This window comes from Colius striatus, chromosome 5, assembly GCF_028858725.1.
Source record: "Colius striatus isolate bColStr4 chromosome 5, bColStr4.1.hap1, whole genome shotgun sequence".
In the NCBI taxonomy this organism is placed as follows: domain Eukaryota; kingdom Metazoa; phylum Chordata; class Aves; order Coliiformes; family Coliidae; genus Colius; species Colius striatus.
The window spans coordinates 8,178,660-8,196,244 of NC_084763.1; the positions used below are offsets into that span (position 1 = coordinate 8,178,660).

A 17,585-nucleotide genomic window follows, 5' to 3' on the forward strand; every position below is an offset into this window, starting at 1 on the left:
ATGCAAGCAACAGCTACTTGCTTTGAGTGCATGTCTGTGAGGTCTTGGGATGAAAACCCTTTAGCAGGTTGATCCTTTACCTTCACTGACTGAGTGCAGTTCTGTTGCCTAGCTTAAACCCTTTGCTATACTAGTGTTTGAACCAGGCCAGCCATCAAATCCTTCTGTCCTTAGTGCAAACTATACCACGTGTGTGCATGTTATCAACATTTTGTACTGTAGCCAGACTTAGGCAGTAACTGTGATTTGTACATCTTAGAGTGAAAGTGTTGCTACCATAAGAGATTTTTATCCTTGTTTGCATCTTCTGTTTTTCTAAATGCAAACAAGCCAATTAGTTATCTGAAACTTTTCAAACGTTCTGCTTTCATAGTATTTCAGTGAGGCCATCTGGGATTGTTTAGCCTGGAGAAGAGGAGGCTCTCGGGTCCAGTACCTAATGAGGGCCTACAAGAAAGTCAGAGAGGGACTTTGTACAAGGGCATGTAGTGACAGGTCAAGGAGTAGTGGCTCCAAACCGTAAGAGGAAGAGGATAGACTTAGATAAGATATTAGGAAGAAGCTCTTCACTGTGAGGGGGTTGAGGCACTGGCACAGGTTGCGCAGACAGATGGGGATGCCCCATCTCTGTAAGTGTTTAAAGAAAGGTTGGATGAAGTTTTGAACAGACTCTGTGGAAGGTGTCCAGGGCAGGAGGATTGGAGCTAGAGGATCTTTAAGGTCCCTTCCAACCCAAACCATGCTGTTATTCTGTACCTCATTGTGTGTGAGGTGCTGTGAGCAGAAAGCTCTGTTTGACTAGCTTCATGCTGGACTCTTCCAGCAGAAAAGGAATTCTTCTGTTGCTAGAAGCTGCACAGGAACTGTTAAGTGCTGAAGAGATGGAAAAAGAGCTTTGAAAAAGTCTGGAAAAGGATTTTCATTTGAAAGCTTATGTATAGAGATGGCCTTTTTGGTAGCCACGTACCACCTTGTTCTTTGGAATAACAACGTTGCATATGAATCACATTTTCATATGGGACTAATTTGTTTATTAACTACACTCTGCTGTCATCTGTCAGGAAAAAAAAAAAGTATATTATTTCTGAGGTTACTCAGAAAGCTGGCACAGTATAGTGTTTTATGGAAAAACAAGAAACCACCCTGTACAGTTGCCAAGAGCATATCTGCTGTCCTTTTTACTTGGAGTACCACCAAACTGGAGGAAAACTAGTCTCCTATCAAGTAAAGAAAACAAACAAACAATGTCTTATTCTGTTATGTTTCTAAGTGATGAGAAAGGGGAAGAGAAATTTGAAGGCTGGTATAGGTTGAGGGTTTTGTGGGCTTTTCTGGGAAAAAAGAAAAAAAAGGATATATGAATAAACCAAACCCTCATTAGTATGAAGCCCATCTGTGACAGCAGTGTTTTCACACTGCTAAAGGAACTCTTGGCTAGTTCACTCACAAATTTCATAAAGAAATGTGACATGTTGGACCTATAGTAATGAATGTGCTCTAAAGGCTGAGAGGTTGGCCATAAAAATTACTCATCTTTTTTCCCCTAACTGCATAACTGTTTGTATCAGACTAAACAGATGAGACTGAATTCCTTCATTACCTGCCTTCATCAGATCAGTCATCTGAATAGCCACTTTGGTTTTCCTAACAGTTCTGTAAAGCAGGGTTGCTCTCCTCTCTCTCTCTCTCACCAATTGCATCAGCTTCAGCTGTGATTTCTTAAAGCAGCTCTGCCTTAAGTTCATGTTTTTTAAGTACCAGGCTCCTGCAGATTTCTTTCCTCAAGCTCTTCTTAAAGCATCCTTCATGCTTCTCCTCCCTGTGCTAATAACGATTCCAAACTTGTCTTTTTTTTGTCTCATCTTTGACTTCCTCAGTGCTACTTCTATGCCTGAAATGCCTTAGCAATACTCTGCTCTGCCACACTTGCCTATGTGTCAGCAAATTTGTAGCAAGAACTCTAGCTCAGAGGTGCTGACAGGAAGCAATCGAGTTCAAAACACAATCAAAATATTCCTCATTCATCACTGGCTTCTTGCTGCACCTTGTCTATTCCCTTTTGTCGCTTAGATTGTCAGTTTCTTAAAGCAGAAGACAGTTTTCTTTGCAATTTGGATAACACTGAGCACTTTATAGGTACTTCATAAATAGCAAACCAAATATTTTGTATCTATGTAATAGCCTGTTTTTACACAAATCACATCCACTTGTCTTTTATATTTCCTATCTCTATGTTTTATCCATCTTGCAAAGCAGCATTTATACAGTATAGTCTAGCACTGGAAAACTGTGCTTTGTGTCAGACTTACAGGTAGATTTTCTTGTAGTACTATGTTTTGGTGCATTTTTTGTCATACTTGTTTTTTTGGACTGGTTATTCCATTGAAGTTGAAGATATGTTGTCATTCCAGTGCTGCTTGGATGACACCTTGCATTATATAGCTCGTTAAAGCTGTGAAGCCATCTGGTCAGTGTGGATAAATTTGGCCCTTTCAGGATAGTTGCTGTTGGGGAACTAACTGATCTCCCTGCCCTTATCTTCCATACTGTTCTGAATCCAGGCAGTGCTAAGCATTTCTGCTGCTGTCCAATTGATTGGCTATTGCTGTCTACTCGTCTTCTTCTGCTGGGGCCTGGGTCAGCAGCATTCATTGTAAAAAGCCTGTGGGGAGGAAGGTCAATGCACAGTGAACTGGGAACTTATTAAGATTCTACAGCTACATCCCAGTTGTGTGACAAGTGTATATCATGGTCATGTTGTGCTTGGCCTGTGGAGGGATGGCCTCATCTGGCCTCCACATGGGAGTTTTCTTCTAGTAGTTTAGTGTGGTGTCTGTTTCTCACATACTGAAGGTGAAATCACAATGTGACAAAGACCGTATTTATCGCTAGGCAAAGATCTAGCCAAAAGTTTTAAGAGGCGTCTGTGGCTTGTCAGGCCAGCAGTGTTAATGGCTGTTCCATCCATGTGAACTTTCTGAGATTCCCCACCACATAGACCATTTGTACTCTGGAGGACTGGTTCGAGTGCTGTCTCACTTGGTCAGAAAGTGAATGTGCTCCAAGTTTAATCTCAAAGCATTGGGTCAAGAAAGAGGAGCTGGTCCATTATTGCAGTGGGATTGTATTTCATCGGGCTCAGAAGCTGTTCTTGCACCTCTCCATGTGTGAAGTGTTTGCATTTTGTGTTCTATGCAGTGAACAGTTGTGGTTACATCTGTTACACATTGTATTGTATACACCCCCTTAGCTGAGTGAGTTGCTCATCTCCATTTCACTGCAGTTTAAGTAGCTGAGTAGTAGGCCCATGATGGGGGGGGGAAGTCAGTAATCAGTTTCTCTGTGTTATCACCTTTCATGTGTTCGGTAAAGTTTCATATGTTTGTCTTCATTTCACCCCAGATTTTGTTCCTGGTTATCTTTCAATGGCACGGGGAGAATGTGCTTCATGTCACATTTATATTTCTTGCATGTTTTATGGGGAATTGTATCTTTCTGACCTTTCCAACACAAAGTTATCCTCACAAGAACAATTGAGGCTCAGCCTCGTGTGCCACAGATCCAGAGTTTTGTTTGTTGTTCCTAAAGTTGAGTAAATTTATATCACGGTTCTAATCAAAAGCTGCTTTTGCCCCCTATGTTATCTGCTTTTTGTGTGCTTCTGGGTTACATGGTTACCTAGTCATTTTTTATTGATTTAGTGGCTAATGCTGTCTGCTAAGGCTGTCTGAGAGGGGCACTGTGAGAATAAACGCATGAAGAGTTACGAGGCATTTAGTTCTGTAATAATGACCCACTTAAGAACTTGGAAGGGAAAAAGATTATTTGCATGCACACAATTAAAATATTCAGGAATTCTGTGACTTGTGATCAGTGGAGAATACTTGGCTAATGAGCTGTAGCAAAAAAGCAGCAACATAGCTACAGAACATTATAGTGGTATTCAGAATAAATTTACAATTTCTAAGTCATTGTTTGACTGAATACCGTAGATCTACGATTAGACTTTTCTGTCTGTGGAAGATGCATCCCAGTGTTTATGAGATCTAGTGTGAAGTATCAAATACATAACAAAGCAGTGGTGATGTGTTTTAAAATGCCTTTAAGATTGTGAGAGAGATTTATTTAAATTAGGTGATACTTCACAGAATACTGCTCTTTGTTCTAGATTACAAATCTCTGCTATTTAAATATTTTTCTGTGGGGGTTGGTGATAGGAGTGGGAAGGAGTGCATTTCTAGTTTCATCTGTATCCTTGAATTAACTATGAAAAAGGGTGGGTTCTTAATTTAACTAACTTAAGCAAAAATCTTACTGAAAACACAGTTTCCAGTCTTCTACACAAGCTTCCACAACTTGTTTTAGTTTTTTAAGTATTTCACTTTCATTAGTGGACCATACTGGGAGTGCAGGGTTTTTACAGCAAGATCAAGACTTGAAATACAAAGCTGCTGTACATTAGTTCCTGCCACTTTAATAGCTGAACCTCAGTACCTTCCCCTCCAAGTTGGGCTGCTGACGCACTTTTCCCCCTTGGCTAAGGCAGGGCGGCTCTTTCTTCCCCTGTTTAGGGGAGTAGCAATGAAGCCTGGCAGAACTCCTTGGTTTCAGGTCTTGTCTCACCTGTGGCTAGTGATGCTGGCTTCTTCTGAGGCCCACCTCACTGTAAGGTGGTGGATAGGTTAGGTGAGGTGCTTGTCTGTGGACTGTGTGCAAGACCTGACCTAAGGAACAGTTTTTATGACTTTAGTCGCAGTTCCTGTGGGAAGACGAGTTTAGGAAGAAATACATCTCCAGCTGTTCAGAACCACAAGTCAGTCTCCTGTGTTTTGCAAATCCAGTTTGTTAGCCAGTGTCTACCTCTTATACAGAGGGAACTGAGTCATCTTGATCAAGGGTTTTATGTGTATGACTTTTATATACATGAGGAAGCTTTGCACACAGAAGAGTCAGCCTACTCATCATGCCCTCCATGTCTTGAGAACGTCTGGAAAACTCTGATCGTGAAGGAAGCACGTTTCATTTGAATGAAGTTAAGGCATCTACATGAAATTAAGTGAAACAACCTGTATCAGAACATCTGTAGGCAACCATCAATCTTGACAATGGTAGATAAAAGATTAGATGTCACATGTGAAGTCTTCCTTTTGGATTTAAGGGATAATAAAACTGAAAGGTATCGTTTAGGCTGTATTTGAAACTGGTTTTTGCTATAAGCTCAAAACTAAAGGTTTAATTTCCAGTAGATAGGAAACATCAAACCTGAGATTAAGGATATCTGGATTCTGTTACTTAGGGGTATGTAAGTGGGATATTGGCACGTCATAAGGGGAATTTATAGGTCACCAGCAACTCATCAGTAATCTCAGTCTGTTATGCTAAGTATAAGGTGATTTATCTTCTTTGAGAAAGCTGCCTATGCATTTAACATGTGCTGAGGGTTTGCCTACATAGGACACTTGGAAAAATTAATCTGAGCTAAGATATGTGTTGGAAGTGGATTAAATTACATAGTAGTCCTATGCAAGGAGTTCTAAGCAGAATTTAAGTGGCTTTAGTTTTGGTTTCTTTACTTCCTCAGTTAAGTACATTAAATCAAATTAAAGGCATTTAAGTTTTACTCAAATGCCTGTAGACGTTTAATGTAATCTTATTAACCTGCTTTTAGTAAAGTTTATCTGCATGTACTTTCATTATTTTCTTGTAGGCAAATTGGAGTCGTGTTCAAATGAGCAGTTGACAAGATCAGCCAGTTCAGTGTAAATTCCTGGGTTTTCTCTTCTTGTGTATTAACATCCTCAGGTGAGACAACTGTCTCTTCACTTTCTGATACTACTCAACTTATTCTTCTGGTTCTCACATCCCTCCTTTGCAAATTGTCACTAATGTTATTGATATCCTCAAAAGGACTAATTGCTCTTCATATGAGAAATGCTAAGTAACAGCTGTGTGGTGGTATTTGATTAGCATCCAAATGGAAATGTGAAGTTTGGTTTTGACTTGATTCATTAGTGTAAAGGTAAGGATGGAGATGGGGAAAATTATCTACAGGAACTGTAGCTATGCATATAGTTATTTTTCTGTAAAATGATGACAGACACAAACAAACGATGGTTTTAATGTAGCATAGAGGTCAGTCATCTAGATCTGCTTTGGTGCAACTGGCTTAGTATATTTGTGTAAGATAAAATGTGCTCTGTCTTTTGCAGATTCTTAGATGAGGGAGGTATATGCACACTAACCAAAAAATGGTAAATAAGTTTTTCTTATCCCTTACAGAAGTGCAGACAAAATGTGACAAAAAGCTTGCTCTGCCTGACCAGAACTTCACACAGTAGAAGGCTGGTTTGCAAAATGTCAGCAGCAACTTTGGACCTTTCAAAAGACACTGCTTTTTCTTCATTGTTCAAGGCTTGATATAAATCCAGTGACGTGGGGTACTTGAGAATAGTAAATATTGTTATGCACAAATAAGAATGAATGGCTTGAAAATTTCATGACAAATTACTCATGTTGGCATTGCAGCGTGAGGACTGTATAATGCTGCTATATGATAGGAGACAGACAGTGATTGTAAGTGCACCCTCGAATATGCAGGATGGTCATCTCTGGCATTTACTTTTCCTGTAGTGGCAGCATCTAGCAGTGGGCAGTTGTAACATCTGATGATTTGAATTGTCAAGTGATGCCTTTACACTCAAATCCATAAGAAACCAACCTTTTCCTCTCCCACCCACAGCCTCATTGACAAGTGAAACATACTGACTTGCAAAAAGTATGTCAAATATGCATTTAAATGCCTTGCTTCTCTGACGTTTCAGTTGAGATGTGCTACATGTGACTTTGAAGCATAATAGCACATTGTCCTAAGCTGATGGGGTTAGACAGTGTTTGATCTCTTCAGCTGAACAAATGTATTGTTTCAATGCTAAGGAAAAAGACCTTTTAAATAGGAGAATTGGTTTTATACATTTTTAAAGAGAAACTAGGATATAGCTCCAACACAGGGCCACCAAGATGATCAGGGTGTCTGGAACATCTTTCATACGAGGAAAGGCTGCACGAACTGGGGCTGCTTAGTCTCGAGAAGAGGAGACTGAGGGGGGGTTCTCATTAATATTTACAAATATCTAAATGGTGGGTGTCAATGGAATGAAGCTGGAACAGAAAAGGTTCCATTTAAACATAAGGAGAAACTATTTCCCTGTTGAGGTGAGGGAGCCCTGGCACAGGCTGCCCAGGGAGGATGTGGAGGCTCCTTCCTTGGAGGTCTTCAAGACCCCCCTGGATGTGTTCCTATGTGACCTGATCTAGGTGACCCTGCTTCTGCAGGGGGGGGTGGACTAGGTAATCTCTAAAGGTCCCTTCCAACCTTACCATTCTATGATCTCTAGAGGTCCCTTCCAACCCTTACCATTCTATGATTGTATGATAGCTGTGGTTTCTTTTTCCCTTCAGATTCACAGCAGTATGATGTTGAGTAGTGTTTCCTCAGGCTGAGGTTTGAATGCATCAGGGAGGGTAGATTCTGTGGTATTGTTAAGCCCCTTAAAAGCCAGTTATTTTAACTAAACAGGGTGTGTATAAGTTTACTTTTAAGTTTGGGGTTTTTGTTTGTTTAATATCTGAGAATTAAGATCCTTAAAGTACGTGTGTTCTAATGACAGTTTTGGAAACATTGTGTCTGTTGACCTGTTGATGTTCATGAAAAGTCAAGGTGGTGTACCTGAAAGTAAGTAGCTTATGGCTTAACTTACTAAAATTGTGTTCCTATGAATGTAGCACAGGTGAGAGAGGAGAAAGGAGTTCTAAAAAGCATACTTAGAAAATACTGATTTCTGCTAATGGCCTTTCTTGTCATCTTCTGGTAGCACTTTTGAGACATCAGGTTTTAAACCATGAGGCATCAGCTTGTGGGTACAAGTAAGTCAGTGATAACTAGTTTGAATGCAAATGTAGATCCAACATGCTCTGCACTTAGCCAGCATTTTTTGAAATACTGCTAAAATTACCACTATGCAGATCTGCAGCTGATGTAAACTAGAGGTTTGATCCATTGGGTAGCTGTGGAGTAGAACTTTGCCTTAAGAAGATTGTTTTTAAAAAGGAACCTTGCTTTCTTCTCTTCCACATTCCCTTTTGGAAATAATTGCACATTTTGAGATAAATTGGCTAGTATCCCTTGTGTATGGTTCCTAGCTATACACAGTTAGGTAAGAGCATGAGCAAAATGTAAATTCTTTGGTAACTCGGCAGAAGATACTATTTCATCACAATTGCTATTTAATTTTTGCAAAAGAACCTCCCACGCTGAATGTTCTTTGAGTTATTTGGGGTTGATTTTTCATGAATAAAGTTCTTAGTCATCATCAGAATCTATGCAATATCTTAAAGAAATAAAGACTTGGAACGTTTCAGTAGTTAGTTGGTCTCCTTTTGTGTTTCTTTTGATTCCTGCACTGCTTGCTGCCTATGTAAAAAGTTGCTCTTACGGTTGTAGCACTAGCCTTGAATTTAGGAGTTAAGTGGTGAAATCCTCCCCTTGTGGAAACCAACAGCAAAGAAATTTACTTTTATTTTCTACTTTAAGCTCTGACAGTGAGTCTCTGACCTTGGCGTGCAGATCTTATGATCAACAGCATTTATGCGGATAATGTTCACTCAGATGCACAGGGCAGGAATGCATTGTGGGCTGCCACGTTGCAAAAGTGCATACAAGTAAATGATATGTGGAATCTCCTTCCTTGGAGGTCTTCAACACCCACCTGGACATGTTCCTATGCGACCTGATCTAGGTTGACCTGCTTCTGCAGGGGGGTTGGACTAGATGATCTCTAAAGGTCCCTTCCAACCCCTACCATTCTATGATATATTGGGCAATTGATATGTTCCTCCTCCCATGTGGTTGTACTCTTGAGGATGCATGAAATCCTTCATGTTTCATTGAAGTGTAGATAGGCTACCAAACCAAGAGATATTATTACCTCAGCTATAGTCTGGGCCCCGATGCTCTGCTCCTCATCTGCACAACTTACATCATACACCAGTTTATACCATGAACGGTCTTGGATTAGTAATTTTGGGGAGGGGGAGTACTGAGATGTTGTGCATATTAGGCCTTTAATTGCTGCAGTGAACACAAAGAAGTCACAGAACTTGCGCCTGAGCAATGATATATATTTGCATACCTTATAGTAAATGCCAATAATATGTAAACTGGGAAGTTCAAGAACGTACTTATGAAGGACTTTGAGATCACTAAGTTAACAGTAAAAGCGGCTCCCGTGGTTTTATTGCAAATATCAACTCCCGATGCTTTTCTGAAAGCCTGAGCTGGTGAAGCTAAATTGCTGCATTAAAAAAAGGTTTGTTCGTGGGGATAACAACTCTCATTAGTCTAATTGGTGTAGCTGGGAAGGTAAACAATCTAAGTTGCAAAAACCTGTTTTCTGTCATGAAGTACAAGCAGCAGACTTCAAAGCTAAATTCAAGTTAAAGAACACATGTTTTGAACTTGCCTTAGGTCTGTATCAGTCTGACAGATAGTTGGTACCTGCAGAGTAAAGGCCATGATGATAAAGCAAAAGAAGAAAGAAGGCTGTCATCTATGGGAAGGAGTAAGTCAAGTAACATACGGTCTGTAAAACATGGAGACGTGTTATATAATGTGCAATAAAACTATTGTCTCTGAATCTCATCTTTTATTGTGTATTACAGCTGTGATCAGGCTTGTTTTAAAAGACTGATGGTGGTTGATTTGGGAGGGGTTGGGTTTTGGTTTTTTTTGTGTGTGGTGTTTTTAAATTTATTTTTAAGGGTTTTTTACATCTCCAGTGATAAATGGTTGTTTTCCTTAGGTTTTATTTGTTTTAATTGGTTACCCATGTGAGTTTGCTGTGGTGCATAGCGGTGTGTAGTTAGCAATAGCTCACTTAAAATTACCATGTAAAACTATTTAATGTAACTATCTATCTCTTTTTGAGCAGCAAGATTCAATAGTCACCTTAGTTGTAAAAATAATGAGTGCCAGCTGTGAGAAAGGTAGTTCTTGATTCATGCTTTGGTACTGGAGGTAGCAATCGTCAGGAACATGTGCCTTTAAAATATACCTGTCAGAGCAGAAAGGGAAGGGAGTGATAAAAGGCTGAAAAGCCCTCTCTGTCTTACACAGTTAATTTGAAAAAGGCCTCAAGGGCCTCTAGGAAAACTTACAAGAACTATTTTTAAGATTGCAGTGGCTACATCAAGTTAAGCCTCAGGAAAACTCGTGGAAGACCAGCAAACTTGGAGGGTGTGCTTTAATATTGTATATTATTATTATGAAGGGGAGTGTACCATATTTAGGCTCTCTCCTATTGTGGGGTTTGTATTCTGAGGTCACTCTTAAATCACTGAGCTTCTTGAGTGGTATGGCTGTGACACACACGGGCTGTTTACTTAATGTAATGAGTTTTGTTCTGGAAGCTGTATTTTCCTCCTTAGACTCTGGACTGATCTGCTAATCTATTGAGAAGGAGAATATCAAAGCAGTTTTGTCTTGTGCTCCATATGGAATATAAGTGACCTACTATGAACTGTACTTGCTTCCAAGAGGAGAGAATGGAGCTGAGTAAGCTTAGTGAATAAAAGTTCAAATAAAATCACAGTGGCTTTCAAGTGAATCTCCTTTTTGATTAAAAACTTACTCATTTCAAGTCTAAAATACTCTTTACTTTGAAGTGAGGTTTCTTTTCATGATGTAACGAAGAAGTGTTATTCCATCTGATTAGTGTTATTTTACTGTTGGGTAAAGTTGTAAAAGTCACTGACTCTCCTTTGCAAGTGAAAGGAAGAAAACCTTTTTTTCTTTCTTGCTATGAAAAGCCAATTAACCAACTTATTAAGAAAAAGCTTTGATGGCCCTAGCTCACCTAATGAGGGCATTATCAAATGAACCCCCTGGTCAGTGGTTTATAGGATACCATTTCTTAGACTAAATTGTCTTCAAAACTGCCATTTAGACTTGAATTATTTGCAGTGCAACAGTTGTGGGCTTGTTTTTTTCTTGTGTTTTGTGGGTTTTTATTCTAGGTCAATATGAAAACACTTTAGAAAGTTTTACTGTTGTTTTTACCATAGGAGAATTTATTTCCTCAAAGTCCCTGTAAAAAGTTTAGCTAAGGGCGTAATTTAGGTGCTAATGTGAAGTTATTGCTTCAGATTTACCAGTAACATTTAAAAGTAAGCATATGAATAAAAATAATTCCTGATAACGGTCTCAGTTCTAAAGTGCTGAAGTTGCAGGGGTTTTCTTTAAATTACGAAGAGGCTGGGTCGGGCTGGGACTGAATTTGGTTTATTTTCAGATTGTGGTGTGTTACAGTTTTATTTTAATGGCATAGGCTGTAAGAGGCAAATTAATTGCTGTTGTGGTGTAGAGGCATGTCTGAGTTTGAAGAATTATGGAGTTTTTGTTGTGCTGAATTGGAGCGATGAAGTACAGATAACAGGCCACAGCTGTGGCCACAAATTAGGCCTCTCAATTTGATGCAGAAAGTATTACATTAGAGACAATCTTCTAGGATTGCCATGTGGAAAGTCTGATGAGTAAAACCAGGTCTGAAATAGGGAAGATAGAAATGCATGCTGCTGCAAATGCTTGTTGGGGCTTTATTGCTGTAGAAAGCAGATGACTGCTTTTCTAAGTGAGAACAGTGCTCAAGAGATCACTGTTGTTCAAGTACTTCCACCATTTTTTACATCTTAACGTTTCTTTAAGGAATTGAGGTTCTTAGTGGTTCCTTCCCCTTAACAGCCAGCATGGCTTAGGAGAGGATCAGAGTTGTGGTTCCTCCTGTGGTCCCAGAGCACGTGTCCTTACAGGCAGTCCATCAAGAGCTGGGAGCGTGGGGTTTACCGGGAGGTGGTTCGGGAAAGTGTATAAGCTTTGACTCAACTGAAGTGCTGTGCAAAGGCTTTCCTATAAAGGAAGGATCCAGTGAGGAGGTAAGTACCACCTTATGAACTGTGGTGGATATGGGAAACTTCAACATATGAATATTGCTTTTATTTTCTGTGCAGCTACCCTATCGCTGTGGGGATATTCATGCTGCCAGTGTTTCCAGATACAGGACACTAGTAACGTAGTAATGGATCAAATCTAACTTACAGGGATAATTCTGAGCAGTGATTGTTTTATTTGCAGAAATGTTCAAAAAACCCAAAGCCTGTTGTGCTGTGCTTGGGTTGACTGGCAGACATTCCAATGCTAGGTGCACAGACAGTCTGAGAGCAAGAGAATGGATGGGGGTGGACTGGCTGAAGCCATTACTGCTGTCTTGTGGTTGCCAGGGTCTTATTATGTTGTCTGTGGCATTGAAGTCTTGTAAAACCAAGGGACAACTTCAGCCCAGCAAGGGCTACGTGCAAACTTTGCTCATCCCACAAATGCAAACTGTGTAAAGTATAGAGGCTGGAACCAAGAAGATGCTAAGTAATAAAAGTGTGCAAGGTCTATGTCATCGTCATGTCCTCCCCCCATCCTTCCTCTAATGTTTGCATTCAGCAAGTGTAGCTCCATCCTGACCTCCAACATCCCGTTCATTGTTTCTGTGCTACTAGTTTCCTGAATGCCCCGTGGAAAATGTGACACGCTTTGTAATGTAGAACAAATATCTTCTGGAACGGGACTCAACCGAATGGATAAAACCTTGTTCTGCATTGTGACTTTAATCCAGATTTGCATTCCAGTTGAGGACTCTGGTGAGGAAGGTGTCTGGAACATAAGACATTGCGAGATAAAGCACATGGTCATTCTTTGGGTTTGAGGATTTATTTACTCACAGCTCAAGCCCAGTAAATCTCTGACCTTTTCAAAGGAGATTTCATTTTTTTCTTGTCAAAACTCTCATATATTTCAAATGCATTTGGCATTTTAGTGGATTGATGCATGATCAACTGTGTACAGTAGCACAGGCTATATTACATCTGTGATGTATTTTATTGCTTACATCAGGCTACTTTTGTGGCGTTTTTTCAAACTGGAATACCCATCTAGACTTTCAAAACTATAAACACATGATTTTTTGAGTGAGGAAGAGAGATTGATGGCTATTCTAATGTTTGGTTTATGTTTTCATGATGAATTATTTTCTTCCAGCTCCTCTGTTCATACATACTTCCATAATCCTGAAAAGTAAAAGCATTAATAAATCAAAGTGGGTTAAAGATCAGGCACGTGGTTTTATTTTAATAAGGGATAAAGCTGAAATCTCACTGAGTGTACATTGTTCAGCACTTGTTCTCTGGGGCATATGAATCAGTCCCTTCATTACCGATCTGAAGCATTTCCTTTTGTGGTTAGTGTATTTTCATTAGGCAAACCAACACAAGATGATATTCTTTTGCTGTTACTTCTGGTGCTTATGTTCATGTGCAAAGTTAAAGTTTTTGGGTTTGTTTTTTTTAAAAAAAGGCAAGTCTTTTGTGGCCATGCGAAGTTTTAACTTAACAGAGGAAGTTTGCTTGTTTGATTTATATCTGTCAGCAAGAAGGGGATTTTGAGAAAAGCCATAGTAAGCCTGCATGCTTGAGAGAGAGGTATAATTTTCATGGTTATGCCTTGTGTGTGTGTGGGACACGTTTTCCCCAAGGATTCAAGGTAAAATGTGCTTTGAGGACTGTGTGTGTGTGTGGAAGAAGACAGCAGGAAACATGTTTCTCTTAGCTATTTGTCATTGCTGGTAGTTAATATTTGGGACAGTGCCCTCCTGAAGAGAATAAGATCAGAACCTGGTGGAAGAAAGGGAATCATAAATAAGAGAACTAAAAACTGAGACCTATCCCCTCGTTCCCCTTGCTGTCATACCTACACATCTGCTCATTCTTTGGCATCTTTTTATCAGATTTGTTGAAAGAGGCTGCCAAATGAAGAAACCACTTTTCCTTTTAAACTTTTAACCCTCATGAAAGCTTCAGTAATTGGCTTCTGCAGAGCAGAGATTGTTTGAATCTGCCATTAAAAAAAAAAACCAATACAGGAAGAATGAAGTATCAATGTGCACTTTTCAAATTCCCAAGTTGCCAGTCAAGGTCTTGTATCTTTATGCTTTAAAAACCTCAAATGTGCAGACAGAGATTGGGGAGAGGTGAAGTGTTCTGGGATGTGCTTCAGCTGAGATGATAATGCAGCAGTTGGTACAAAACCTCTGCCTGGGGAGAAATGGTTGGCACGTGAGTGAATGTAGTCTCTTTGAGAGAGGGGAAGAAGGCTTTGGAGAATGGTTCATGTAAAGGGAAAGAAAAGTCAGAAAACAAAAGGGGGAAAAAAGTCGCCAAAGGTGAGAGAGATAAATTGTATTGCCTAGGCTAAAGGTAAGTATTATGTTTGGATTTCTTTTATGAATGAATGTTCTGTTAAAAAAGAAATAAATAAATCTCTCCCCACCTCATCCTTGTTAAAAAGAACACAGTAAAACTTCTGACTGTTGCTATTCTTTCGGAGAGTTGATCCTGTGAAACTTTTCTGTGCTAAATGCAAGGAAAACACATTAAAATCTTATCCCTACTTACTCTAGTGGGTCTTAAAGCTGTAATACAAAAGGGAAAATAATATCTTAAATACAAATGATTTTTTTTAACGTCCAATGACTTTTTAGTGCACCTTTTGTAAGTCAATAATTAAATAATCCAAAAGTAGATCCAGGTCAAGTCACGCCTTAGATGACACTCTAAAATTCTTGAAAGCAGCTTTCCTGGGTATCATTGCTAGCTTTGTCATCTATATAAAATAGAATGTATTTTTGCAAACTCAGAAATGAAAATTTACAGGGACAGAGCCTGAGAACAGAGACCTGTAGTCCCTCCTTCTCACACACAAGCTAATAGCCGTGCTGCATGCATCATCACATGGGTAGCTGCTGAAAAGGAAAACGTGCTCAACAAGGCATTTTACTACTCAGCTGTTAGAAGAAACTACCAACCTTTGGTATAGTTGTTTGGTTTTTTTTTTTTAACAGAAAATGACAACAGATACTGTAGTAACTTGGCTGGTGGCATGCAAAACCACCTTGCTGCCTTCTTCCTTTTAAGATATGATTCTTCTTTCTTTATGAAAGTTGGTTAATGAACCAGGAGAAAAAAAGACAGATTTGGGAAAAGAGTTATTAAAAACAGGCAGCTCCCTAGTTCACCAGATCAGTTCGATCTTGTTAGAGATGAAACTGTTCCATGCAAGACCCTTTCAGCATTTTACCCTGAGAATACTGGGATCCTTCGTAGCTGTGGGATTCATCTTGCTGTCGCATTATGTGTTTTAAAAGCAAGAGACAAGTGTTTCCTGGCATATACCTGTCCCTTTTAACATCTGTATTTCCACTTCAGCAATTAAATGCCTAAAAGCAAAGGCAAGAGAGCAGAGTAGCCAGCAGCCATGCATTAATTTCACTGACTAAAACTACAGAGATGATTTGGGACCAGAACAAGGTAAGTGTCTCAGGACAGCAGTCTCTTCCTGTCATGTGTGTGCTGAAAATAAGGCAGTTGCCAGAAATGACTGAACCAAAGAGCCAGATGACAGGTTGTTTTTGAGTTGAGCTTAAAATTTCAGGGCTCTAAAACTAAAGCAGACAGTGTTTGGCAAAGTCACCTGTATTAAATGAAAGCCTGACTAGAAGGAGGAACGGGGTAAAGAGCATTTTGATTGGCTTCTCAGATGTTTGTATGTGCCTTGGGGACTCTTAATGTAAGGAAAAACAGCTTTGTATATAAAGAAAAGTGGCAATGAGACTTCACACTTGCTCCCTACAGTGTGTACTATGTGCTTTTTTAGCCTTGGCTTGAATGAATGTAATGGTGATGCTTTTATTTAGCCTGGGAAATTAGTTTCCCTTGCTGATTTAATTTAAAATATATATTCCACCTAGAAAAGTGTTTGTCATTTTGTGTTAGTAATGAATCTTTTATTTAGGCAGAGAATTAGAAGCAATTGGCCAATAAATAGCAGCTGCAAAACAGTTTACCCCTTTCTGTCCCATCTGAAAGCACATACCTGAGACTCTTGTGAGAAGCCCTGTGATCGATAACTGCAGCAACGTGCTCTGAAATGCTAAAAGAGCACAGACTGCTTTCAGCAGACTCTAAAGCTGCATCCTTTGCTTCTGCCTCTGTTCTTTTTCTTTAGTGGCAGGTGTTGTATCGAAACAAAGGATGTTAGCAAGAAATAGGTACGGTACGCCAGTCTCTCAGGACCCTGAGGACTTAGAAGGGTAAAATGCAGGAAGCACTGGATGAGTAGTCTGTCTGAACACATGAATAAATAAGGTATCTGCCCATTCTGGGTAATCTGTCAGCTTGATTTAGATACAACCCCCTGTAGCCTCTAAATGCCTCTCAACTTCTCGGAGGAAGTGTGGTGCCCCATTTTATAGTTGGCGGTTGGAGGCACAGAGGACCAAAGGGCAAGTGCATGGCCACACACAAAGCCTTTGAATAAAAGAAAATTGAGAACAAGTGTGCTGAGTTCCAAAGTTTAATATCCTCATGTTAGAAACAGGCCTTCTGTTCATTTAAACAGTGTAATTACTACATGTAGTAGGGAGTTCTTCTCTTTAATCAGTGCCGTGGGGAAAAAGCATGGTAGGTATCAGGTCTTATTTGCAGGTGGTTTTTTTCAGTTGATTTTTGTCTGCTGTATCTTACACTTAGCTGCTAATGATTACATTCTCTCAGTGACACTGAGGTCAAATAAGAATCTGAGGCTTTTGTGTCTCAAGAGGTTTGTTTTTGCAAATGCAAGAATGCATTTTTGTGTCTTGTTTAAATGGGAGCATTAGACTTTGCCCTGTGCACTAGTGCTTCAGGACTTCTTTCAAATGCCTTAAGTGAAGTTCTTGCCATCATTTTTTTTTCTCAGCCCTATTCAAAGTTGTTGGCATTAGTGGGTGTGAGACCAAGTTAAGAGATATGGCTTAAATCCATCTAATTCTTTTAACACCCCAAGAAGAAACCATGTGAAGGTGGCCTGGCTAGTAGGAGTAGCTCCAGAGTTTGGAGAAAGGCATGCCAAAAATAAATCTTCAAAAACATGTTTCTTTCATTCCTGGTGTACTCTGGCTGCTGAAATTTTGCATGCCCAGCTGAAGAAGCAACAATTGGGAACTGTTGTGGAGAACATGTCTTTGTGAGCCCTGTGTCCTTGGTGTAATCTTCCAAGCAAGATAGAAGGAAGTCACATCCAGCTCTGAGAGAACAGCCAAATTCTCTCATGGGAGTAAGGGACCATAATTGAAATGGAACTCAAGTCTTGGTCTGTAACATTACTTGTTACACAACAGTTACCTGGCAGCTTTGGAAAAAGGATTTTTCTTTCCTGATGGTAATTCCTTACTCCAAAGGAAGCTCTTCTGATGGGCCATGGCTACAGTTCTGTGCATGCTGCATGAAAACTACATCGGGGTGCTGTGGGATCGGAGGTGGGCAGGACAGAAAGAAAATGGACAATGCTGTTAGTAGAGATGTGGACTGCAGCTTCTTGGAAATGCTTATACTTTCCATGTACAACCTGTGAGTAATGCTTAATATAGCGTAAAACAAGAGTGGGTAAGGCT

The 17,585-nt window shown here is 39.8% G+C and overlaps 1 protein-coding gene across 5 annotated transcripts in view; it reads left to right on the forward strand.

Moving 5' to 3' along the window:
- Positions 1-17,585, forward strand: part of ELMO1 (engulfment and cell motility 1) — a 309,377-nt gene that overhangs the window by 19,211 nt on the left and 272,581 nt on the right. The window contains exons 3-4 of one of the 5 annotated variants that reach the window (XM_061996716.1): positions 5,708-5,802; positions 6,280-7,732. The exons of 3 other annotated variants lie outside the window; for them this stretch is intronic. The gene's annotated coding sequence lies outside the window, so the exon portion shown is untranslated. The remainder of the gene's footprint in view (positions 1-5,707; positions 5,803-6,279; positions 7,733-17,585) is intronic. One more of the 5 variants, XM_061996714.1, reaches the window with a different exon arrangement.